The sequence below is a fragment of the Canis lupus genome, chromosome 20 (assembly GCF_011100685.1).
Source record: "Canis lupus familiaris isolate Mischka breed German Shepherd chromosome 20, alternate assembly UU_Cfam_GSD_1.0, whole genome shotgun sequence".
In the NCBI taxonomy this organism is placed as follows: Eukaryota; Metazoa; Chordata; class Mammalia; order Carnivora; family Canidae; genus Canis; species Canis lupus.
The window spans coordinates 7,019,132-7,046,602 of record NC_049241.1 but is presented as its reverse complement, the minus strand read 5'-3'; the positions used below and the strand labels follow the sequence as shown (position 1 = coordinate 7,046,602).

General features: G+C 41.4%; 1 protein-coding gene and 1 pseudogene across 13 annotated transcripts in view; both read left to right on the top strand.

The window, feature by feature from the left end:
• Positions 1-27,471, top strand: part of ATG7 (autophagy related 7) — a 238,976-nt gene that overhangs the window by 181,641 nt on the left and 29,864 nt on the right. The window lies entirely within an intron of this gene.
• On the top strand, positions 2,871-3,610 carry LOC111091446 (annotated as a pseudogene).

The window sequence follows — 27,471 nt, the reverse complement described above, 5'->3', positions numbered from 1 at the left end:
TGTAATTTTTCTTAAGGCAACATTCTTTCTTTTTTTTTTTTTCCACTTAAAAAAAAAATCCAGTATAGTTAACATACAGCATTCTATTAGTTTCAGGCATACAGTAAAGAGATTTGATAGTTCTATGACTCAGTGCTCATCATGATAAGTGTACTCTTAATCCCCTTCACCTATTTCATCCATCCCCCACCCACTTCCCCTCTGGTGACCATCAGTTTTCTAGAGTCTGGTTTTTTTCTCTTTTTCTCTTTGTTTTGTTTCTTACATTTCACATATGAGTGAAATCATATGGTGTCTGTCTTTCTCTGACTTAATTTCACTTAGCATTTTACGCTCTAGGTCCACCCACGTTGTCACAAATGACTAGATTTCATTCTTTTTTTAAGGCTAAGTAATATTCCTCTGTGTGTGTGTGTGTGTGTGTGTGTATACCACACACATCTTCTTCATCCATTTATCTGTCAGTGAACACTTGGGTTGCTTCCATAATTTGGCTATTATAAATAATGCTGCTGTCAAAACAGGGGTGCATTTATCCCTTCAAATTAGTGTTTTTATATTAGGTAATATGTATTAGTGCAATTACTGGATCATATGGTAATTCTATTTTTAATTTTTTGAGGAACCTCCAAACTGTTTTCCACAGTGGCTGTGCCAGTTTACATTCCCACCAGCAGTGTGAACAGACTCCTTTTTCTCCACATTCTTGCCAACATTTGTTGTTTCTTGTGTTTTTTATTTTAGCCATTCTGACAGGTGTGAGGTGATATCTTATTGTGGTTTTGATTTGCATTTCCCTGATGATGAGTGATGTTGAATGTCTTTTCATGTGTCTGTTGGGCCATCTGGATGTCTTCTTTGGAGAAATGTCTATTCATGTCTTCTGCCCATTTTTTAGATGGATTAATTGGGTTTTTTTTGTTGTTGTTGTTGAGTTATAGAAATTATTTATATATTTTGGATACTAGCCCTTTATTGAATGTGCCACTTAAAAATATCTTCTCCACCCATTTAGTATGTTGTCTTTTAGTTTTGTTGATGGTTTCTTTCAACGGGCAGAAGCTTTTCATTTTGATGTATTTGTGATAGTTTCTTTTTGCTTTTATTTCTCTTGCCTCAGGAAATCTATCTAGAAAAATGTTGCTACATCCCATGTTGGAGAGATTATTGCCTGTGTTCTCTTCTAGGATGTTTACAGTGCCAGGTCTCACGTTTAGTTCTTTAATCCATCTTTGAGTTAAGTTTTGTGTATAGTGTAAGAAAGTGGCCTAGTTTCATTCTTTTGCATGTAGCTGTCCAGTTTTCCCAACACTATTTGTTGAAGAGACTCTCTTTTTCCCATTGCATATTCTTCTTTTGTCAAAGATTAATTGACCATATAACTGTAGGATTATTTCTGGACTTTCTTCTTTTTTCTTTGATGTATGTGTCAATTTTTGTGCCAGTAACATACTTTTTATTGCCACAGCTTTGTAGTATTTCTTGAAATCTGGAATTTGGGATCCCTGGGTGGCGCAGGGTTTAGCGCCTGCCTTTGGCCCAGGGTGCGATCCTGGAGACCCGGGATCGAATCCCACGTCGGGCTCCCGGTGCATGGAGCCTGCTTCTCCCTCTGCCTGTGTCTCTGCCTCTCTCTGTGTGTGTGTGACTATCATAAAAAAAAAAAAAAAAAAAAAAAAGAAAGAAAAGAAAAAAAAAGAAATCTGGAATTTTGGTACCTCCAACTTTGTTCCTTTTTTCCTTTTTCAAGATCGTTTTGACTATTTGGGGTCTTTTGTCTTTTGTGGTTCCATATAAATTTTAAGATTATTTGCTCTGGTTCTGTGAAAAATGCTATTGAAATTTTGATAGGGGTTGTATTAAATCTGTAGATTGCTTTGGATAGTATGAACATTTTAACAATATTTGTTCTTCCAGTCATGTGGAAAAACACTTGCTTGTGTCATCTTGAATTTCTTTCATCAGTGTTTTATAGTTTTCCGAATATAGGTCTTATACCTCCTTGATTAAGTTTTTTCCCTGGTATTTTGTTATTTTTGGTGCACTTTGTAAATGGGATAGTGTTCTTAACTTCTCCTTCTCCTATTTCATTGTTAGTGTACAGAAATGAAATGAATTTCTGTATATTAATTTTGTATCCTGTGACCTTACTGTAAATTCATTTATCAGTTGTAGTAGTTTTTTTGGTGGAGTCTTTAGGGATTTCTATATATATTATCATGTCATCTGCAAATAGTGAAAGTTTCACTTCTTCCTTACCATTTTGGATGCCTTTAATTTACTTTTCCTGTCTTATTGCTGTGGTTAGGACTTCCAGAACTATGTTAAATGAAAGTGGTGAGAGTGGACATTCTTGTGTTGTTCCTGACCTTAGGGTGAAATTGTTTTTTCCCATTAAGGATGATATTAGCTTTGAGGTTTTTTTCATAGATGGCCTTTATTATGTTGAGGTATGTTCCTGCTAAACCTACTTTGTAGAGGGTTGTTTTTTTTTTTATCATGAATTTGTCAAATGCTTTTTTTCCTTATTTTTTTTTTTGCATCCATTGAAATGATCATATGGTTTTTATCCTTTCTCTTACTGACGTGATTTATCACATTGATTTGTGAATATTGAACCACTCTTGCATCCACAGAATAAGTCCCCCTGGATTGGGGTGAATGACTTTTGTTAGTGTATTGTTGAGTTCAATTTGCTAATATTTTGTTTGCATTTATGTTCGTCAGAGATACTGGCCTGTAGTTCTCTTTTTGTTTGTAGTATCTTCATCTGGTTTTTGTTTTAGGGTAATGCTGGCTTCACAGAATGAATTTGGACACTTTGCCTCCTCTTCTGTCTTTGGGAATAGTTTGAGAAAAATGGATATTAACTCTTATTTATTAGAGATCCTACCTGTGCCTCAGTTGCACAGTGGCCTTCATTGGTGTCCTCTGCAAGTGCTCCATGGCCTAGTGTCCCCATCCCTGCCACCTGTGATCACAGGCCAAGGCCTTCCAGGGGTCATCACCAAGATTTCCACCCACCCACAAGCAAGAGCTTGGTAGCCATTCCCCCCAGCAGCTGACTTGTGGCCACCTGCAACTATTACCAGCACCGCCTGGATTCCACTTCCAGCAACAGCTCCTGTGGAAGTGCAGAGTATCCTGGGGAAGCCACCCCCAACCACAGCAGTTTCCTCAAGGCCCACTTGGATCACTGGTGGGCAAGCTTCTTTTTTTTTTTGGTAAGTCCACTCTCCCATTCATGGCCATCGTTTTGGAGTCCCCAAAACACTCAGAATATCCCTAGGCCTCCAGTGGCACAGTCACCTGTGACTTGGCTCTGGAAGCCATTAAGGAAGCAGCCTTGTGTCCAGCCTAGCAAAGCCAATACTAGGCCCCAATCCTGAGTGGCCACCACAGCCACCAGGCTTCAGGAGATGCTAGGCTCATCAGAGCCATTAGCCTTCCCTACCCCTTCCCTCCATGTAGAGTAGGCAGGCTGCAGCAAACAGAAGCAGTTAAGTTCTTTTATATTAAAACAGCAAAACACCAAAAAGGGAGTTGAGAAAACCCCGCTCTTACTATCCATGCCAAATGCAAGCTTTCCTGACACCCTGTAACCATGTGCCTTACACCAAATGGAAAATAAATTCTAAGGAGCCAGTAAAAAAGAAAAAAAAAAGATTTAGAATTCACCTGTGAAGCTGTCTGGTGCTGGACTTTTGTTTTTTGGGGATTTTTTTTTAAATACTGATTCAATTTAATTCCTGATAATCTATCTGCTCAAATTTTCTATTTCTTCCTGATTATGTTTTGGGAGGTTTTATATTTCTAGGAATTTGTCCATTTCTTCTACGTTGTCCCAATTTGTTGTCATGTAGATTTTCATAGTATTCTCTTATAATCCTTTATATTTCTGTGATATTGGCTGTTATTTCTCCTCTTTAATTTCTCATTTTGCTTGAGCTCTCTCTCTCTCTCTCTCTTTCTTAATAAGTCTGGCTAAAAGTTTATCAATTTTGTTGATCTTTGCAAAGAATCAGCTCCTGATTTCAATGATCTGTTCTATTGGGACTTTTTAGTTCTATTTCACTTATTTCTACTTTAATCTTTATTGTTTCCTTTCTTCTGTTGGTTTGGGGTTTTGTTTGTTCTCCTTTTTCTAGCTTTTTTAGGGATAAGGTTAGGTTGTTTGTTTATCTTGTTTCTTGAGGTAGGCCTGCATTGTCATAAGCATCCCTCTTAGAACCACTTTTGCTGCATCCCAAAGATATTGGACCATTGTGTTCTCATTTTCATTTGTCTCCATATGTAATTTTGATTTCCTCTTTGATTTATTAGTTGAGCCATTCATTGTTTAGTAGCATGTTTTTAACCTCCATCAACATTCATTATTCGTTCTTGTTTCCTGGAACGTAGTGTGTCTTTTTTTTTTAAGATTTTTTTTCTTTTTCTTTGCTTTTTACCAATTTTTGTTAAACCTAGGTTTTGTTCTGTTTATTATCTTACCTGAGGATCACTGAGCTTCTTGAATCTGTGGGATAGATATGTTTCCTCAGATTTTGAACATTGTTTGGCATTTTTTCCAAATTTGTCTTCTTTTCCATTCTTTTCTTTTTCTACCTAATGGAAGTCTAATTACATGCATACTAGATCATCTGACGATGGCTCAAATCTATATTACTTTCTGTTTTGCTTTTTCTGTTCTTTTTTACCTTTGTGCTTTATTTTGGATATATAATATTGACAATCTACTGGCTCACTAATCCTATCTGCTGTATATCTACTCCACTGTTGAACCCATCCAGTGAGTTCTTAATCTCTGATACTGTTTTTAGAAGTTCTGGATATTGTTTTTAGAAGTTTTAGAAGTTTTGGATTTTTTATTTTTATAGCTTCTAAGTTCAAATGTTCTATATTTTCATCTGGTTTTTCTATCTCTTTTATTATGAATATATTAATCATAGTTATTTTGGAGTCTTTGCTAAGTCAAATATCTGGATCAACTCTACTTTTAATCAGTGTTTTATCCCTTGATAATTGGTGCCTTTTACAGTTTTTAGAGAGTGAGTGGCAATATCTAGCAAATATTTATTATATGCAAGACATTGTACTGCTAGATTTACTCCAGACTATCTTATAGTATTCTACAGAGTGTTTAAATTTGTTCAGCCCACTAAGTTACTAGAAAGCCTTATTTAGGGAAGATCTATTTAGTGTCCTCTTACTGCTATGTGTGATTGATAATCTTATGGGTGACTTTTGTGAGTTATATGTAAATGTTTGGTATGTGTCTTCCACTCTGCCATCACCCCAAATCCAACATCTTTCCAATACTGTTTAATACCTGGTATTTCCACTCAGCTTCGGCTTCATAGCACATGTTTCTCCCAGACTTTTAGGAATCTCAGCCACGACTCAGTAGCCCAAGAGTTAGCCAAGTATTCAAGGGCAATTTCCCTATAGATTTCTGGGTTCTATCCCTCACATTCAACCATTGCTACCACCCTGCTCCCCACCTTAGCAGCATCGAACTTTTATTTCTGACTCATCCCTCTATCAAAACAATTGCGCCCTGCTTGAGTTTCTGTGTTGGTTGCTCTCTGATCCTGGTAACTGTTATATTATATATTTTGTCAAGTTTTTATTGTTTCTGGCAAGAATGTGAGTCTGATACCATCTACTTTATCGTAGAACTAAAAGCTAACATTTTGCTATCTTGGTTTCAGTTACATTTTTTGAGACATTCATTTTAAAAGGCACAATTTATGGATAACTTTTATTTTATGGTCACTTCATGGTAAATTTGTTATTCAGTAATGTTTCCCAACATTATCATTTAGATAGAAAATGACTATTTTTTAGCAGTATCTTGATTAATGTATGAATGTTTCAGTTGGCCTATTCAGAATAGCTTTGGTGCTCACTGTATTAAGACATACCTTCTTTGGCATTTGCATAATTTGAAAATGGTCTAGTGCTGAGAGTCTGCTCAGGCTTGACCCTGTTTTCCTGGTAAGCATAATCCCAGTAACAAAAGTGACCTGTTGTCCTGGGTGACTCCCAAAATGGCAGCCACTAGAATTTAATTCCTTTGGCCTTAAATTTTATCTCCTGTGAAAATTCAGCCACTTCAAAGGAAGAATGGCAGAGTAGCCTGTATTAGTCATTCACACAAAAACAACTTCTCAGTACCCTTCTTGTAGAACTGGTTGAACAATAGCTGGGGAGAAGCTTTTGTGGTTACTCCTTGATGTCTGAGGCAGTGAACAGGGCCATACAAGGTGAGAAAGTGTACATAAAATAAAAGGAATAAAAAAGATAAATCTTATTATTGTTATAATCCTCCCCAAGAAACTAGGCTCCTTCAGTTTTTTTATATGTTTCTTCAAGAAGTTATTCGTGCAATGTGATAGGAACTATAGCAATAAAGCAAAGTCTAAAATGATATAAATAGGCTGATAATATACAGTAAAATCTAGAATGAGTAAGGTAGGCTGAGGGATGCCAGAAATTGGTGACATTGGTTTTTTTCTAGGAGGGCTTTTGTGTGGCTGGACATTAAGGATGAGGGAGAGAGACTTCATTTTGTAATCTCTTTTCCTCCTGAAGCTTGAACCGTATGAATGTGTTACTCAAAAGAAAAGAGAAGAGAAAAAAGAAAAGATCAAGCATGTTTACTTGTTACCTTTCCTATAACACCCTAAGAGTAAAGGGATATGTTTTTTGACCTTCAAAGATAATAAGAATAGGAGTATAAACACTGGCAACAAAAAATTTGGAATCTGGAAAGATGATGCTATAGACTAAATATTTGTGTCCCACTAAAATTCATAAGCTAATCCTCAGTGTGATGGTATTTGCAGGTGTGGGGCCTCTGGGAGATGACTAAGTCATGATGGTGGACTGCTCATGAATGGGATTAGTAGCCTTATAAAAGGGACCCCAGAGAGCTCCTTTACCCCTTCTACCTTATGAGGTTACAGTGAGAAGATAGTCATCTATGACCTAGGAAGCAGGCTGTCACCAAATGCCAAATCTGCTGGTACTTTGATCTTGAACTTCCCTGGCCTCCAGAACTGTGAGAAATAAGTGTTGTTGCTTAAATTACCCAGCTTTTGGTGTTTTTGACATAGCAGTCCAAACTAAGACAGATGGACAACAAGAAAGTTAAATACTAAGCCAGCCAGTAGAGAAAGCGAAGAGTTTCCATAGAGCTACCTGAAGGCTTGGGAATTAGGGACAGTAGATACATCTGAAAATGGGAGGTAAATACGAGACTTAAAACAGGAGGGTTGGGCAGCCCAGTGGCTCAGTGGTTTAGCGCCACCTTCAGCCCAGGGCATGATCCTGGAGTCCTGGGATCAAGTCCCACGTCGGGCTCCCTGCAGGAAGCCTGCTTCTCCCTCTGTCTACGTCTCTGCCTCTCTCTTTCTGTGCCTCTCATGAATAAATAAATAATATCTTTTTTTAATTAAAAAAAAAAACAGGAGGGTTGGTTGAATATCTTAAGAGGCAGTTAGATCCCTAGCCTCTCACCCTAGCTTTGCACAACTCCCTATCAAGCTCTAGGTAAAAACTGAAAGTTTATTTACTGGTGAGAGTATAACAGAGTTTCTAGACAAGGAAGGATATCAGAGTTGAAAGTAGGATGTTTAACACTGAAAACATGGGATTAAACTAATGTTTATGTATCAAATACAGAGAGATTAGACCCTCTCTCCACACTGGGCTCCCATAACACAAGTCATCAAGCTTAAATACCTTCTAGACAGGAGAGAGGATGCTCCATCTCCAGAGAATCTGATCAACTCTAAAAAGAAAGTGTCAGGAGCTTTGTGACATGATAGCTCAGGCTGATGACCCTAGAGTGAAGTCCGTGGTAGACCTCAAACAGCTTTTGAGTAATTCCTTAAATAGGAGCAGAAACTGTGTATTTCTAGGCATCTCACTTGAAAGACAAAGAGTTAACCAAATTTGAAGGAAACAGACTATGTTAAGAGATGAAAATTTTAGATACTCCAAGATATTCTTCTATTATGTATGTTCTCATTGAGACAAAAGATGATATTCATGGAACAAGAACAAAGGGCCATGAAAAGGGATATTCAGATAATGAAAAAGAACTCTCAGAAATTAAAAATATAGTTAAATTTAAAATTCAACAGAAGGAGTAGACAACGTAAACCAGATTATCTTCCAGAAACTAAAACAAAAGGACAAAGAAATGAAAAACAGAGGAGAAAGAATAAGCAAATTATAGATTGGGGTAGGAATGTCAACATCCAGATGATAGAAGTTGCAGAAATCAAAACAGAGAAAACACACTGGAAGAAATAAAGAAGGAATTAAAGTAAACTTCCCAAAATTGAAAGACTCGAGATTGTAGACTGAAAGGGTCTACTGACTGGCCAGAATAGTAAATGGCAATAGACTAACACCAAGGCCCATCATGATGAAATTTCAGAATGGAGGTCAAAAAATACCTACCACTTAAAGTGAGGAAAAGTAGGGTCATATGCAAAGAATCCAGAACCAAAATAGTTTTTGATTTCTCAGTAACTACACTGGAAACCAGAAGCCAATGAAACAGTGCTTTCAAAGTATGAAGGTAAATTATTTCTAATCTACAATTCTGTATCCAAACTGTTAACTGAGTATGAAGCTAGAGTAAAGATATTCTCAGATACATAAGCTCTCCAAAAACGTACCCTTTATTCACCCTTTTTGAGGGAACCACTGAAGAATGAACTCTAGAAGAACAAGAATAAATCAAGGAAGAAGACACGGAAAATGGGAAAAGGCAAATGGCACACAGTGGAACCCTCAGAATAATGGTGAGGGGAAATCTCAGGATGACCTGAAGCAGTAAGGGCTACTAGAACAGTTTGGACCAGGGCAGAGGGCTCCAACACAGATTTGTTAAGGAGCTGAAATTATGTAATGTGTCTGAGCATTTATTTAGGAGATTTAGACAATTGGCAGAAAGTTTGGGATTAAATTGTAAATAAATCCTTAAGAACAAAGTAAAACAAAAAAGACCATTGTTACCTCAAGGGAAAACAGCCTTGTAGATGAAATGAAAAGTAATCCTAGCATATTACACAGCTCACCTTGATATAGGAATTAGATACTGATCAAATGGAATTATAATTATGTTGGTAAGATGAAAGGAGGAGAAGGTAAGAGTTTGTGATTGTGGGGGTGATAGGTGCTTTAGTGGAAGATAGCTAAATCCTCATTTACCAAAATGGGAAATAGATACATAATGCTTAAACCCAGGGAGGAAAAAATCATGAAGCCAAGAAGTAACCATGTAGACATTAAAGATTTTGTACCCAATTCCTATTGGGGAAAGGGTCCCCCATACCTCACAATTCTCTGACACCAGCTGGGTGTCCCACAGTTCAACTCAGTTCTGACACTATCTACCCAGAGATAACATCAGTTTGCATCAGTCCCACAAGACTACCTTCCACTTCAGATGCCAGTTACAAGTCCACATTATTATCCATACTTCTGACTAAGGGGCTATAAATCAGAGGTTCTTGTGACCCCCTTCCTTGGGTTCAATTAATGTGCTAGTGGCTCACAGAACTCAGGAAATCATCTTACCAGATGACTGAGTTATTACATAGGATATTAAAGGATGTGAATCAGTAGCCAGATGAAAATATACATAGGGTGAGGACCCAAACAAAGGAGCTCAGTCCTTGTGGAATTTGGGGCCCAGCACATGGGAGTGTTCTAGATCACCAACTTGGAAGGTCTCTGAATCTCAGCCTTTTGAGTTTTTATGGAGCCTTTACTACATAGGCATAATTGACTACATCTTTGGCCATCGGTGACTGATTCAACCTCCATTGCCGCCTCTTTCCTCCCCAGAAATCAGGGGGTGGGACTGCCATCCAGAGCATTTAAAATGCTGGAAAGTACATGGTGTGGTGGTGGTAAGATCTGGAATTGACTCCTGGCTCTCTTATCTTTGTGACTTTAGCAAAGTCACCTAACCTCTTGAGAATAAGATAGGAGCAATAATAATCACAGGGTGATAATAGATATCAGGCAAAATTATGTGAATGGGAATGCCTTGTAACTAGAAAATTCCTATTACAATTCTTGGTTTCATTAGTGAGTTTCTTTATGTGGTAAGTTTGTACAAATTTACCTTCTGTCCCTGAGTTGCTATTATTATAATGATTCTAGGTAGGCTTGTGTATTAGTTAAGGAGCAGGTTAAAGTGCTAATAACAGACCCCAAAATATGACAGTTTAAACAAGCTTAAACAAGACAAAAATCTGTTTCTCTCTCATTAACAGTGTAGAGCTGTGCTATCCAATATAGTACCCACTAGGTACCTGTGGCTATTGACATTTAAATCAATTACAATTAAATAAAATTTAAAATTCTCTTCCTCAGTTTCCCTGGCCACATTTCAAGCACTTAGAAGCCACTTGACTGGAGGCTATTGTATTGTATTGAACAGCGCATATAGAACATTTTCATCATCCAGAAAGTTTTCTTGGGCAGCCCTGATCTAGAGGAGTGGTCCAGAACCTTAAGGGCGGGTTTGCTCTACAAGGTCATCCATGGACCTGAGTTTCATTAATACTATTTCTCTGCCACCCCCTAGGTAAGGCTTCATAATGTATTTTTGGTCCCATCCACCTTTGGCACTATGACAAAGCCTACAGACTGCTTCACAGAATAATATTTTTAAATGTATACACATAGAATTACAATGGAAATTAATTATGTTGAAATATAATTGTCAAAGTATAAAAAATAAAATGAACTCATGATATAATAATATGTCCTTTATTAATACACCAAGTAATGATCTAGTGGCAAATCTAATGGCTACTGTAATTTCAAGGTATTAATAAGTATATGTGATTTTTCAAGATAGTCCATAACAAATATAATGTGATATGAAAATATAATTTCAGTTGGTGACAGTCATAGATATGGCAATAGCACTTATGGTTTGTTCCATACCTAATAACTGAAGGAAATGCTAAATTTCAGATAGAGGTTAGTGAAAAGAAAGTCATATAGTTTTCTTCCCATCCAGATTTACAGACCAACATTTCTACCTATGGACCCCTCAGGGGTCTATGGACTCCAGATATAAGAAGCCCTGCTGGGTGATGTCAAAGCTGGCTTGACAATGCCAAGTCCACCCTCTAGAATGTGGAAAGGGGAGGGTAAATGATTTCTCTTTTAAAAGACATGACCCCAGAAAGTTAGTTAATTAATAAATAAATAAAAATAAATAAATAAATAAATAAATAAATAAATAAATAAAAAGACGTGACCCGAAAGTTGCTCCCATCCCATTGGCCAACCGCCAGTCACGTGATCACCTGTAGTATAAACCAGCCTGGGAAATGTAGTCTTCAGGCGGCAGCCCTGTATGTTGTTATTAAAAAGCTGTTAAGGGCGGGGAGGGGGGGATCCCTGGGTGGCGCAGCGGTTTAGCGCCTGCCTTTGGCCCAGGGCGCGATCCTGGAGACTCGGGATCGAATCCCACGTCGGGCTCCCTGTGCATGGAGGCTGCTTCTCCCTCTGCCTATGTCTCTGCCTCTCTCTCTCTCCACCCCCCGCCCCCCCCCCCCCCGTGTGTGACTATCATAAATAAAAATAAATAAATAAATAAAAATAAGCTGTTAAGGGGGCAGCCCAGGTGGCGCAGCGGTTTAGCACCACCTGCAGCCCAGGGTGTGATCCTGGAGACCTGGGATCGAGTCCCACATCGCACTTCCTGCATGGAGCCTGCTTCTCTCTCTCTCTCGCTCTCTCTCTCGCCCTCGCTCTCGCTCTCTGAATGAATGAATAAATAAATAAATAATAAAATAAAAAGCTGTTAGGAGTTCTGCTAGTAAAAGAAGGGAAGAAGCAATATTAGGATAAATGGCAGTCTCTGCCACAGCTTGGTTCATCACTGTGGAATAGAAACAAAAAAAATGTGTTTTTGCTTTTCAAAAATGGCTGTTTATTCTCTGACATTTTGTGCATTTTCAGATCTGAGTCAGAAATGCTAGGAAGAGGGATCCCTGGGTGGCGCAGCGGTTTAGCGCCTGCCTTTGGCCCAGGGCACGATCCTGGAGACCTGGGATCAGATCCCACGTCGGGCTCCCGGTGCATGGAGCCTGCTTCTCCCTCTGCCTATGTCTCTGCCTCTCTCTCTCTCTCTCTCTCTCTCTCTCTCTCTCTCTCTGTGGCTATCATAAATAAATAAAAAAATTAAAAAAAAAAAAAAAGAAATGCTAGGAAGAGTTTCACTCTTAGGAGCTGTGGACAGGCTCTCACAGTGTTACCAGTCCTGAGGCATACAGTGTGCAAGGGATGTAGCAAATTTGTAGCTGGTATTCCCCAATTCTGTACATCTGCCTGTAATCACTGGCAACATTGTGACTAGCTCAGAGACAACAGTCTCATCCATGTCAGAGTGTGTTTACCCCTTCCTCAAAGCCGACTCAGTATGCCATGATCTGTACTGTTAGGTATCTACTCCTGTCACCAGAGACCAATAGTCCATCTGTAAGAGAGCATAAAAAGTAGAAGGAGGCAGGCTTTTTCCAAACAGATACCTGAACAAATGCCCTTTAAAGTTTAAAATAACAAGTCCTTGGGTTGTATAGGCCTTTAACTTTTCAGAGATCTTTTAGTATCTTAACTCTTCTCATCTTATTAAAGTATCCAGATCATGAGAGTTTCATTTTTCTTTTTTTTTTTTTTAAGTTAGTTAAATAAATAGCAATTCTGACACAGCACCACATGGCTGACAGCTTTTAGCTTCTAAAAGAAGAGTTTAAAAAGGCATACTTACAGGCTAACCCAGTTGGCTTCTGGCTAGAGGGAGACAGAGCTGGTCCAAGCCCAGATAGCACTTAAAGGGCCAGGCAACCCCTCATGCATGCCTCTCATCTCCACCCCAGGAGAAGTTTTCTGATGGAACATGAATGCTCAGTGTTATTTTCTTTAAAGTCCCAGATTGTGAGCTCCCAAGGGGCAGGCACTGGATTCTTCCTAGCCCGCACAAAGCCTGGTGCAATTCCCTGTACATCACAGGCACTAGACTTCTGCTTGCTGACAAATCGCTTCTATTTTATGAGCGCTTATAATGGCCTTTTAAATAAGTGTGATTTTAAGGTTTGCTGAATGAAGAGTGGTTTTTATTTAGTCTTAGGGTCACCAGTTGTCTTAGATTTTTGGTCACCGTTCCCCCTATCCCTCGCTAGTTTAAAAATATGATTCACTAGGAAAATATGACTCCATTGATTGAATTAATTTTAGAGCCAACTTTTCAGGAACCTATCTATTTCTGTAAAGTGAGATCCACTTGCAAGTGTACCATTTGGTGCCAGCACTCAAATTTTCCCTGACTCAGTTGCTCCAGCGGTGTTTCAAATATCTTCCCATAAATCAGGCAGCCAGTGCCCCATACTTGTGAGGATTATTTACAGGGTCTTGTGATTCAGCCCAGGATCTGATAGTGATCTTGGTCAGGTGATATAAATAGGCTAGGATTTGCCAATGGCTATTTTTATAAGGGAAGCTTTCTAAGTTGATTTCTTTGAACCCAGAATGACTTTCTCCCTCTGGCTCCCCTGTTTTCCTCTACCACTGGGGAGATCCTCTATTCTGCAAGCCTGTCTTTCCACCTCCCTCAGCCTGCTGGTGTCTGCAGAAATTAGAAGAAAGATACGTGCCTGACACAGAGTTGCCTGAAATCCTATATCTTCACCCCCTTTCAGTATCATCTTTCTTTCATCCGGCCCGAGAATGGCACCCACCCCGCCCATCTGGCCACAGAATCTCTGGGACTAGCCGCCTTGTCTGAAATGGATATCTACCAGCATTCAGGCAGAACAATTCCCTACATTCATACCTGAATGTATATTTTACAATATTACCTTTTGTTTGTCTTTGTAGATTTGCCCCGGCCCCAAGTTGGGGCGGGGTGGGGGTGGGGGGACAAAAACCCAAATCCTAAGTTCCTGCTGATGAACCAAACTGCCTCCTTTGAGGTAACCTCAACCCCATTTGTGACTAACATCCCTGTCCTAGGTGATACAGACATTAGAGTGCCAGCTCAGGCCTCCCCCTGGGAGATGTCTTGGCCCAGGGCTTCTAGAGTTCTCTTCCCTACTTGTGGGGCACTGCCCGCCTCACCACACACACACACACACACACACACACACACACTACTAGCACTGTCAGCCAGGAGAGTCTTGCCTTGCAGCACTGCCCTTTCTTTGCATCCTTTCCCCAGGTTTTCATGCCATAAACAGCACATTCTCAACATGAAGCAAAAATTGATCCTGCTCTTTTTCATCCTGTGTTTTTGACCATGGTGTACTTGGCAGTCCAACTTCCAGGCTTGGGGATAGAATTGATAGTTTCAAGTGTAAGTTAAATTGGTTGGCAGTATGCCATGTGTAGCCTCAGCATCCCCCTCCCCCGATAATTTACCAGAATCTGTGGCTTCATCCACCCAGTGGCCTTGAGTGTCTCCTTAACTTTACAACTAGCTTGCCTCTGGGAGCCCTGCCCCCATTCCTTCCACCCACCAGCCAACTCTGAGGGCTGGAGCTCTTTCTCACTTCTTGGGCCAAGTCTGGAAGTAAAAGAGATTGTTTCAGTCTCTGAGTTCCACCCCAGGGTCAAGGGCCCCAGAGCTTGGTGCTGCAGTCTGGCCAAAGGGACCACGGAACCAGGTCACCAATGATGTCTATCCACGCTCTGAGCTTTGGTTCTGCCTTTGTCTGGGATTAATGTTCTATCTCAGAATAATAAGATCAAATAAAATAAAGTATTATACTTGAAATGCTTTATGAAAGGCAGAGAGCATAACAACAGCAAGAATAAAAATAGTAGGTACTATTTTATAGGCATCTGTCATGTTCCAGTTACTTTGTTTAGTGCTTCATGGGAATTACCTCATTTAATCCTGACAACTACTCTTTAAAGGTATTAGTAAAAAATAATAATAATAATTAAAAAAATAAAGGTATTAGTATGCCCATTTTACAGAAAGGAAAGTGAGGCTTAAAAAGATGAAGTTATTGGTGGGTTCACATACCCAGTGAAAGTGGGAGAGTCAAAATTTGAATCTGGCCAGGCTGGCTTTAAGGCCCATGTTCTCATCTATTAAGCAGAATATTTCCCTTCTCATTTCAGGATTGGTAAGAGAAACATAATTAACTTCATAGATGGGCATTTATAGTGTTTTGTTTGGGATACCGACTTTCCCTACCATTTTTGGATCAACAAGCTGTTTCCTGTGCTCAGGCCTTATTTCCAGAGGAGATGGAACTTCATTTTCCTCCTGGGAGAGGGAGACATGAGATGTGTCTGCCTGTTCCAGGAAATGCCACCTACTCCTGTCACCCACACTGCACCACCCCGATGCACTGACTATACATTAGCCAACTCAACAGTGACTCTTATATAAGCCACTAGCTGTCAGGATGACTAAGGCTCAGACAGTGCTCACTGCATTTCTATTACTGTGGTTGACAGAGGTAGGGCATTTAGACCTGCTCTGCTTTTCAGAGCCGTTGGCTAGGTGTGAGTTCACCAAGTTCCTGGCATAGCACACGGCTAGCCACAGAATGAGACATAAAAGTCTTGATCCTTGTGTGACCACCATCCTGTTGCAGAGACAGGACAGGTGTTGTGACTAATCAGTGTGTGTATATTTGGCAGTACAGAAAGAAATGGATCCAACAAGAGGATTCAGAGAAGGCGAAGCCCCCATGAAAGAGTGCGATCTTGATGCTGGTGTGTGTGGATAGAATGGTAAGGAGAGTGAAGAATGTTCCAAATATGAGAAATAGCCAGGGGTATATGGTCAAGGTTTCAGAATGCTGTATTCCTGGGAGGCTTTGGTATAAACTTGGTTTTAATCTTAATTCAAGAAAAGACACATAATAAAACTTGCCGCTTTTCAGAGTGTTTATGTCTTAACTGAGAAATGGTGTGATTCCATTCAAAATGTCTTAAGTATATAGATACAAGACCAAGACAGTGTCCCACAGGTATTGAGGGAATTGAAAGATTGTGGTGTTGGTGGTTACACAGTCATAGGTGTATGTAAAACTAACAGAATTGATCACCCTGAAATGTCAGGTTTTTTACCATGCGTAAATTTTTTAAATAATTTTTTTAAGTGTAAAAGGTTAATCCTTCCTCTCAAACAGCTTACAGCTTAATGAAAAATAAGATAGTAAACTGTCTTCCATAGTTAAATACAGTGTATGTGACAAGAGAAATTGGACATTGTGGGGCCTTGAAGCCAGCACAGACCACTGCTGGCTGTGGGAAACCCAAACCGTCCTGACAGTAGGTGGCATATGCAGGGAGATCTCAGAGGGGGAAACTGCCAGAAGAAAGGCATGGGAGCAGGGAGGTGTGTTTTGGAACAGCTCTCACTCCCTTTGGTTGGTTTGGTTTGGTTTGGGGTTGTTTTGTTTTGTTTTTTAACATACAACATAATTTCTAAGCTGGTGTTTGCTGAGCATCAACTCTGTGCCAAAAGAGTACTTGAAGACTCTGAGATGAGTCCCCATCTGCACCCCCACCTCACCAGAGAACATACACAGATGGCAAAACAGCATATGAAAAGATGCTCCATATCATCTGTTATTGGGGGATTTGCAAATTAAAGCAATAATGACATTCCACTACAGACCTATTAAGATTGCCCATATCCAAAACACTGACAACAACAAATGCTGGAAAGGAAACAGAGCAACAGGAACCCTCATTCATTGCTGGTGGGAATGCAGAAGGGTACAGCCACTTTGGAAAACAGTGCAGTAACTTCTTACAAAGTTAAACACGCTCTTACCATCCAGCAGTCATGCTCCTTGGTATTTACCCAAATGAGTTGAAAACTTATGTCCACACAAAAATCTGCGCACAGATATTTATGGCAACTTTATTCATAATTCCAAAACTTGGAAGCACAGGATGTCCCTCAGTAGGTGAATAAACTATGATACATCCAGACAATGGGACATTATTCAGTGCTAAAAAGAAATGAGCTATCAAGCCACGTAAAGACATGGAGGAAACTTTAGTGCATATTACTAAGTGAAAGAAGCCAGCCTACAAAGGCTACAGGCTATAAGATTCCGACTATATGACAGTCTGGGACGGGAAAACATTGGAGGCAGTAGAAGATCAGTGGTTGCCAGGTGCTGGTCGGGGAGGTGGTGAGGGAACAAGCAGGCAAAGCACACAGGAGTTTTAGGCCAGTGGAAAAAACCTCTGTCCCTGTTCTTAAGGGTATCTGGCCTAGCTGGGGTCCACAGACACCCATATCAGAGGGAGATGGAGGACATACCCAGAAGAAGCCATGGAAAGGAACTGGGACTCTAGGAAGGGGACTTCACTAAAGGCTTTCTAGGGGACCAGGTACATCTAGGGTGTGATTAGAAAGCTGCAAATAGAAAGCAAGAACATTCTAAGGCCACAGAAACTTGATGTGGAAATGCCCAGAGATGAGAGAGAGGAAGAAAAACCATCTGTGACCTGAGAGCTCAGCAGAACTGGGAGGGATGGGCAGGGAGACTGAAGCATGGATGGGCTAGGTCATGCAAGGCTTGGTCAGGCACACAAATACATGGAGATTTCATGTGGAGAGCTGTGGGGAGAACCACGGAGTTTTGAGCAGGGTGACATGATCACATAGATGCCTGCTTCAGAAAGATGGCCACAGGGCAGAGGACAGATTGCAGATGAAGGGCTGGCTCAAGGAGGACAGAGGCTTGGCTAAGACCAGGCCAGAAAGAAGTGGATGGATTTGAAAAGGTAGAATGTGCAGGCACCAGTGATTGGTTGGGTGGTAAGTGAGAGCAAGGACACTGGCACCTCCATGGGCTTTGGTTATGGCTTAGACAGCCAGCAGGGATGGGAGCAGTGGGTGAGGGATCCACAAAGAGAAGATGAAGATCAGGGAGAGGAGGGTTGGGGAATAAGGCTAGAAAGGTGGATTAGAACTGTGCTGTGGTTGCCAATGTGCCAATTGCCATGAGGGAAGCCCAAGGAAGGCACGGTCTTGTTACAAATCACTGTTTTGTTACTGCTCTTTTCTTTGATACATCAGACTTCAGCCAGACCCTGAAATATAGATGGACATCTGGGAATTGTTAGATTCTAGAATAAACATTTGACAGCCTTTGCATTCCCAAAGTGGCCCATACCCAAACTGACAATCGGGTGCTTGCTAAAGCCTGGAGAAAAACTTGATATGAGCCCCAAAGCCAATGTAGTTAAATAAAAGAGAATAGCTTTTCTTGAATTTTAGCAATTATTTCTTAAAGTATTGAATTTAAATGATAAGGTAAACAGCAGAAACAGCCTTAATCTTTCTTGACCCCAGTTTTCTCATCTGGTAAATGAAGGAAACAGACCTGTTGATCTCAGAGTTCCCTTCCAGCTCTGAAATTCTAGCCTAATAAAATTTTTCATCAAGATTAAAAAAAAAAAAAACTCTATGTGAATAAACACAGAGTACAGAGCTATCCCTTATTGAGCCTCAAACCTTTTTTAATCCAAAATTTTAATGTTGAAACTCCAACTTGTCAGATTTCCCAGAGTGTAAATCCTCTGGACCTGTGTGCTGTTATTGTTTGAAAACACTGTAACCTGTGAAGCTGTGACTGAGGGAGGAAGAAGGGAGGCGGAGAAGGAAAGAAGAAGGAAGAAGGGGAGAAGGAAAGTTCTGTCTTTCCAGCAATGAATTTCCTGATACTAATGCAACAAAAATCGCATAACCATCTTGTGTCCTATAAGGAACCCAGGTGCAATTATAATCCTCAGTTTTGTTTGTCATAACCAACTTTACATGCTCGTTTAATCCTCACAGCTCTATGATGTGGGTAGGTTTAGTTATCTTCCTCACTTTGCAGATGAGGAAACTGAGGCAGAAAGCGGTGGAGTGACTGGCCTGAGCTTACAGTTAGTGAATGGCAGACCCAGGATTCAAGTCAAGGCAGTCTGGCTATGGAGTGCATGCTCCTGAACACTCTGTCCTGCTATTCTCACTGTAGTTACCATTGGTGTGGAGTGTTCCAGTTTCAAATACCCTCTCCTATGGTCTTCATCAACCAATAAATAAACTGTGGAGATAAAACCAGTATTTGGTTATCTAAACTACATGCCTTACGAGAAACAGCCACAGTTATCTTGATTCACATCTTTGTCCATATTTTAGGCCTAGATCTTTTTTTCTTTAATATTTTATTTATTTGTGATAGACATAGAGAGAGAGGCAAAGACACAGGTAGAGGGAGAGACAGGCTCCATGCCAGGAGCCCGACGTGGGACTCGATCCTGGCGTCCCAGGATCGCACCCTGGGCCAAAGACAGGCGCTAAACCACTGAGCCACCCAGGGATCCCTAGGCCTAGATCTTATAACCATCTAACTGTTTCACTTGTGAAGTTGAAGCCTTGCTAGGTTACCTGCAAGTGTTTTCCAAAGCTGTGGGATTGGGCCAGCAAATGTGTAGGAAAGTGTTGGAGTGGGGTATATCTCTGTTTCCACTCAAGGCTGAGCGAAGATTTGGTTGCCAGATATTTTTTTCCTGGCCTCCGAATGCCCCCACACTGTTGCTAGTGAGAGAGGTTCTTGCCTCTTGAGGCTGTCGTGTAGGTAGCTCAAACATAAAGAAGTCATTCCTAATTATTACCACAGCAGGCAGTGTCATGGGGAATGGCCAAGGCAAAGGGAATGATGCTTTTGCCTGAGAACGATAGGGGCCCAAGCCCTGCCAAGAACCTCAGATATAAATTGAAGGAATGCATAGAGGCAAGGTGAATACCAAAGAGAAGTATCTTGTACTCTTGGGGAACCTCAGGCTCCCACTATCTTTGCTTCCATCTCACATTGCCCATCCAGTCTAATTATAATCAGTAGCAATAGCAGAAGTACCATTTTGTATTTTACAGTTTACAAAATGCTTTAACTTGCTCTGTGTCTTTTGATCTTCACAACAAACCTGTGAAGCAAGTGATACTCACATTTTACAGATGAAGAGATTCAGAGAGGTCCAGAGTATAGTGGCACAGATGGCACCTGTATCAAAATCAGCAGGCTTTCTACCACACCTTAGGAGAGAATGGGGCTGTAAGAAAGTCTGTATGTCCTTTTGGGGATAGCTAGCAGTAATTGCTAACTTCATATATATATATATATAAATATATTTTATTTAAAAAATAAAGATGCATAGACCTTACCTTGGATGTAACATAAGAGAACCCCAAGTCTGGGTACCTGACATACGGATTTTGGAAAAATAAAAGCAATTTTGATGTGCACCAAAGGTGAAAACACTTGCGTTCAGAGTTCTTCTAAATGTACCAGAATAGTCTGACGAAGCCTCATACCCATCAAAGCAAAGCACGTAAATATTCCCATGGAGAAAACACATCTAAGATTTGATCCCTGATCTCCAGGAACTTCTAATCTGGTTGGGATAAGACATATAGACAGGCAGAGACACTCAACACCATGACACTGGTCTCCCAATGTCTGAGACCTGAGTAGTCAGAGTATCACAAGAGAGGCAGGAGGAGGACATAGATGGCTGGTTTGGGTCAGTGAGGTGATCAGTTTGGCCAGAGCAAATCATTCACATGAGCAAAGACGTGGAAGATAAAGCTTCCCATATAGACAGAAGCCATATCGTACAGGACTTTCCCTGCTGAGTTGAGGTATGAGGTACAGATTAACCCTTGGCAGTGGATAGATTTGGTTTTAAAGTAGAATGTAAAAAAATAAAAAAAAAAAAGTAGAATGTAATTAGACATGTTTTACAAACAATCCTCATTTTAATGATGAAGAAATAAATAGATGAGGATAATTATTTAAGACCCTGTGCTTCCTTGGTGGAATAGATCTGGTTAGTGAATCTTATTCAGATTTTGTTCTGATGATTGCAGCCAAACCTCTTTCTCAGTGCTGAGGGATACACTGCATACAAGTTGTCTTACATTCGTGCTCACAGTATTATTTGCTGTCAGTAAAGTTAGTTGGTGAGAGTTTTCATATAACCTTAAACATTTTTTGTTTCTCTCCCCACTTTCAAATAATGATACTTTTTATTGGCATTTTAAAATGTATATAGTTTGGAGACCACATTCGTATGTACGTACACATTGAGGCTGTGCTGGTCTTGCAGTGACTATGGGAGTAGGGAGCCTGCCAGCTACCCAAATGGCAGCTCTGTGCTTGAGATTTTGCACACAAACTCATTTAACTTTCATAAGAATCTCATAAGACCTTATTAAAAAAAAAAATCTTGTAAGACCAGGAAGCTGAGGCTCACCAAATTCAGTAAACTTAGCCAGAGTCACACAGCTGAGAAGGGACAGAGCTGAGATTTGAACCCACTTCAGCGAGATGCCCCCCCCCCACCATACTTTTCTACTAAGCATGCTGCTTTACCATGACAGGGGCACCCCTGGATAAAATTCCTTCTCTGCCAGTATGCTAGTAGAGAACTAGCATGTCTGAAATCCACTGTCTTCCTTTTGTTTATTCATTCAGTAAACAAGTGGAGATGATACATCCACCTTCCCTCATGAGGACATTTTTTTTTAAATTACTTTTTAGAGAGAGCACCTGCAGGTGGTGGGGGAGGTGAGGGGGAGGGACAGAAGGAGAGGGAGAGAGAGGAGGAGAATCTCTAGCAGGCGGGGCTGGATCTCATGACCATGATATTATGACCTGAGCTGAAACCAAGAATTGTTGTGCCCAAGATTGCGAATCCAAGAAACCACCAAGGAGCCGACGCTGATGCAAATACGTGAGGGTTTGTTTACAAGCTCGAACTTGGGTCCAAGTATACTCCATGCAGCAGAGCAGGGACTTGGACCCCGAGACTAAGAAGCATAGTAGTGTTATAGGGGTCCATGGCCAATGAGATTGTAACATACGTAGAAAGTTGCACAGTCATGTCGGTCCACACGCAGGTGGCCAATTGAATCACGATTCACCCTATAGTGACCATTTGAACTAGCCTATTATTCTGGTTAGAATTGGCGCGCAGGTTTGGCGGGCAAAAGAGGGGTTTTCATTCGTTGGCGGTTAAAGGTCAGAGGTCCCGCATTCCTATGTGTGCTAGTTTCTGATAAGGGTGTGCTTAATAGCTAAACTAGGGTGAGGGAGTGCCTTAAACAACAGGCAGGTGTCGTGTGGGGGGTTTTACATGAGATGGCGGGTGTAGCACAAAATGGAGTTAGTCCTGCTCTGCTTGTCCAGGGGTAGGGGATTTTTGTTAGATTTCCTGGGTCCCACAGAATCAGATGTTCAATGTCTCAAGAATATTTTAAGGATTAGAGATAGAATGCCTGTAAGGGTTTTGGCCTATAGTTCAGCAGTAAGTACCTGCTAAACAGTAGCCTTTATGGCTACTACTAGTGGCTGCTGTGTCAGGTACCATACCAGATGGACTGGGGAAATAGATGTGAGGAAGTTATGTCCCTACCCTGGAAGAGCTCATAGCCCAGTGAAAGAAATGGCCCCAAATGAATAACAAGCATATATTGAAAGTAGGACCTCAGCACAGACTCTGCACCTCTGAGGCTGTCCTCTTGCCTCACAGTAGAAATTTCAGTGACCTGACAAGCTTGATTCTGGAAACCATCGTGGATCCAAGCTTTGGCTTATCAGTAACCAGAAGTGTGTTTGGGATGTAGCTTTTCCCTCTTAAAAATTCAGTATTCATTAGGATCCCTCACCTTCCAATGCCTCACATCTCATTCACCCCTGAGAACAAGGAACAGTTGGTTGTGAATCCTCTCCAGGGGGCCAACACTCTGCAAACACTGGAGCATTTCCTAGCATGAAGACTCCATAACTCAAAGGAGCTGTTGTTCCAGGCCACACGTGGGGATTTGAGGGGAAGAATAGTGGAGCGGACAGCTGTGGATTGTCAGATTCCCAGTTGCCTGTTCTGTAACATGGGGATGATGGCAAAACTGTCTAACAGAGGTGTTGGAGGGATAGCCCCAACACACCAAACACACCATCGATCGTGAGTTAATAGGTATAGCATATTAGGGATCTGTAAAGCACTACACAGAAATGAGTTGCCATTAGTAAGGATGAGGTGGAGAGGCCAGGACCATGTGAAACAGCTGGATGGACTGGACAAGAATGCCACTGTGCACACCATGTGCTGACAAAGGTCTAATGGAAATCAGGATTCTAATTGACACCAGCTTGGGAAAGGGTGGCTGAGAACAGCGTCACAGAGGTGGCGACTCAGTCTCCGAGATTATGGACGTGCTGTCAGGGAGAAGAATAGTCACACATTCTAGATGAGAAGAAAGGCACGCAGAATAGTAGGACAGCAGGCAGGAGCAAGCTACATACGGGACATTGAAGACCTTCTAACACAAGACTCTGCACCCAGTCTCTTCTTTCTAATCCCTTGCCAGAGCCTGCCAGAGGATCAACTTTGCATGGCCATTCCAGGAAGCTTTGTGGGGAATTATCCATGCATTTAGTGACTCTAGATTGGTTTCTGATGACAACAGTAACAGAGTAGTAACAGCTGTGTGTCGGGCACCTCCGGTAGCGCAGCGGTTTAATGCTGCCTGCAACCCGGGGTGTGATCCTGGAGACCCGGGATCAAGTCCCATGTCAGGCTCCCTGCATGGAGCCTGCTTCTCCCTCTGCCTGTGTCTCTGCCTCTCTCTCTCTCTCTCTCTCTCTCTCTGTGTCTCTATGAATAAATAAATAAAATATTAAAAAAAAAAAAAACCTTTGTGTGTCAAGTGGCCCTTTATGTCCTTGGTCTTCACCACAACTGCGTGAGATAGCTACCATTGTTACTCTCATTGTTTTAAAAGGGACACTTGGGGATCCCTGGGTGGTGCAGCGGTTTAGCGCCTGCCTTTGGCCCAGGGCACGATCCTGGAGACCTGGGCTCGAGTCCCACGTCTGGCTCCTGGTGCATGGAGCCTGCTTCTCCCTCTGCCTGTGTCTCTGCCTCTCTCTCTCTCTGTGTGACTATCATAAATAAATAAAATTTTTTAAAAATTTAAAAAAATAAAAGGGACACTTGAGGGGCTGAGAGCTTATGTGACTTGCCCCCAGGTAATTAGCTAATAGTGGTTGAGCCAGAGTTCCACTTCAGAGGGGTCCATCCCCATAGCAGGAGCTCTTAACTCAGCAGTTATTCTTGGGAGGAGGAGATTTTTATGCCTCCTAAACCCATTCACCTCCTTTTATCTGCTTATCTTCTGCTTGAAAACTTTCCAATGGAAGGGTTAAGCTACAGCAGAGACTAGCACTTATCTTTGGTGGAATGTCAGGGAACCCTGACTTCCTGAAACCAAGAGTCGAGTATTTTTGGAGCCTACCATCCTTTTGTGTGCTGGCTACATACACAGTTCCTGTGCTAGGAGACACTGGGGAATTCCTAAATAAGCTCAGAACTTGGTACTCAAAGAGGAACAATGAACCTCACAGAGTTCACAGCTCTGCAGGTTGGCCAACTGAATCAGCAGGGGATGGGCAAGGCCATGACACACCTCTCCTATGAGTGTCTTTACAGGGCTGGGAGGGGCTCGGAACAGGGGCAGTCATTCCCCAAGGTAACAGACATGGTGTTCAAGGAATTTAGATTAAATTCTATCAAAATGGCCCACCCAACTTTTTAAAAGTGTTTACTGGGCAATTCCATGTGACCGTGAATAATGAATTCAAACAAACCTCAACCTTCAGACTAATCTATTGAATGCTCGCTGTGTGTCCTCTACTCTGAGTCTGACATGCCTGTGTTCAAGCACAACCCACGTTAGTCAGGGGCAGGGCTGCCAGGAGATGTAGGCAGGCATTGATCACCTGCACTGTTTTGATTCATGTTTCAAAGATTTCACAAATCTTTGACAAATTAATGGACAAATCTTTTCACAAATTAATGGACAGCTCTGGATCTAGAATCAAACGGTGGAGGTGAAATGCCAGTCGGCCACCCACCAGCCATATGACCTCAAACCACTTGCTTTTCCTATTTCTGCCTTGTTTCCCCACCTGTAAAATGGACACACTGAGACCTCTTAGTGCTTTTTCAGAAGGGCTAATGAAATTGTATGATCATACTTTGTAAAATACCTGGAATTGTTGATGATGTCATTTTGTGTCATATAGGAAATGCTTTCTCTGATTCTTGTAACACCCATCTCAGGTCCTTTCTGAGAACATCCCCAGGCTGTAAGGATCAACCAGAAATTCTGATGATGGTTTTATAAATGGTTTGTAAATGTTTGGCTTATAAACTACAATTAGTACCCATCCTTCTTCATTCTTTGGTGGAGGGATGATGGGAGGAGGAGTTGTCCAATTCTGTTAAAATAATCTTCCTAAAACTCTTACCCTACAATGATTTTACCCTCTATCCTGGTGACCCATTGCATGCAAGGCAAATCCATCTAGCTTGTCTCCAGGCCTAGAGAGAATAAGGGGGAGGATGCTTTCTAATTTGTACCATATGCAAGACTGTTTCCCAACCTACCTTTGGGCAGAGGTGAAGTACTCTGCAGTGTTTGATTTAGCGTAATGGGGAAATCTGCTTTGCCATTCCTCTGGGAGCCTTAAATGTTGATTTGCCTTTGGGAGGGCAGGGCTTCGGTGAAACCTGATTTACTGCGTCGCCCTGGTACCGATTTCCTTTCACATACTCTAAAGGAAGTGCTCTGGTAATATTGGCAAAGGTTTTTAAATGTCAGCTCTGGAAATGAAACTGCACCTTGTGATGTTAGAATAATTATACCATTCTCGATCTCTGATTACAGCCAAAACAACAGTTGCTAAATCCAGCTAACATGGAAAAACCAGACAAGAAGGGGAAAATTCAACCAAACCCATGGCAAGGGATAGAGAAGGAAGCCTTGGTGGGACACAAAATCTTCTATTTTCATTTGTCTCGTTCTAACTGGAACACCTTGTGCCCCCCACCCCACCTCTGCGCAAACCCCCACCCCTTTGTTTTCTGCAGGCATAGGCCCTGCATGTTGACACTAGCTGTGGGAATTCTGTGATTTAACAATGAGTTGAAAGAACTGCTTTTATCATTTCAAGTATGCAGCCCCAGGCCAAAACAGGCAACAGTTTGTAAAAAGTCTGGTTCAAAAGCAGTTTGAAATATTCTGTTTTTCTCACATGCATGATTCCATCAAAAGGAGCCCCACACCTCTCCACTGTTCTGGGTGCCCGACCCCTGATTGCCTGGCAGGCTCCCCCAAGTTAGCAGACTGGCCCAGTTAACCAGCTCCCCTGGGTTAACCTAAGATGAAGAGCATAAAATGAAGCCAGCATTTCCCTCCAGCCTCTGACAGAGCAGCCCATTCCACTGTTGGCACCATGGGGTAAATGTGCATTGGAGAGCTGAAAAATGGGGTTAGGGTCTCCTTGACTGTGGCATGTTAGAGAAACAGAAAAGTGTCACATTAAATGGTGGCAGCTGCTGCATGTTTCTGAGAAAAGCAGAAGAATTCTAGTAAAGAACATACAGTCTGTTTTTAACACTACTAATAAATACCATGCATTCTGAGTCTATAGCAGCCACCACCACCACCCACATTATCCTGTCATCTTCCAGGTAAGGGTCTGTACTCTAGACATCATTAAGAACACAACTGTTTATCAGGGAGCAAATGCTGAAAACGACAGAGCAACAAACCCACATATTCTGTGTTGTCCTCAGCTGCTTCAGGATTTAGGATGGAACTTAAGGGACATTTATTCCTCTGTCTGTTCAAATCATGTTCACATTAGCTATTTCCTGAGGAACAGAAAAAAGAACCCCTCCTCTTTGCTCTGAGTGATTGACTTCACACAAAAGAGATTTGCCATAAATCCCCGGTGGGATTTTTGCTGCCTTGCCCTAGTATTTGATAGGTACTCACTTGTTTGTTAATTGAACATCTTTTATGCATCCAGTAGGAAAATCTAATTATAGACTTATTTTGAAGCAGAGGACCAGGGACTGAGAAACTTTGTAGCTTTTATCTCCTTTCACATGAAATAGGATTCACCTCTCACAGGATGATTCTGAGGATCTGCAGCGTTACTGTGCTAGTTGACGAGACTCATTGAAAGAAAAAACTGTTCCGACTCAGAATGTCTCTGTCCTCCAAATTTGTAGACGTCCACACCGAGCTGTTTTCCAGTTCTCTGCAGACACCGTCTACTTGCCCTGCAAGTCAGTCTGATTCTGGAGGTGGTGTCATATCCCACAGGTTAACGGCTCAGTCTCACAGGACTGCCCCTCCAGCCCCCCACCCCAACTTAAGATGCCACTTGAAAATAGTTACACACAACCTATGTCTGATTTGGCTTACAAATCAGGGATTCCCATGACCCAGTCCCCAGATTCAGTGATTTACTAAAGCAGCTCACAGAACTCAGGAAAACAGTTTACTTACCAGTTACTGGTTTATTATAAAAAGGCAGAACTCAGAGG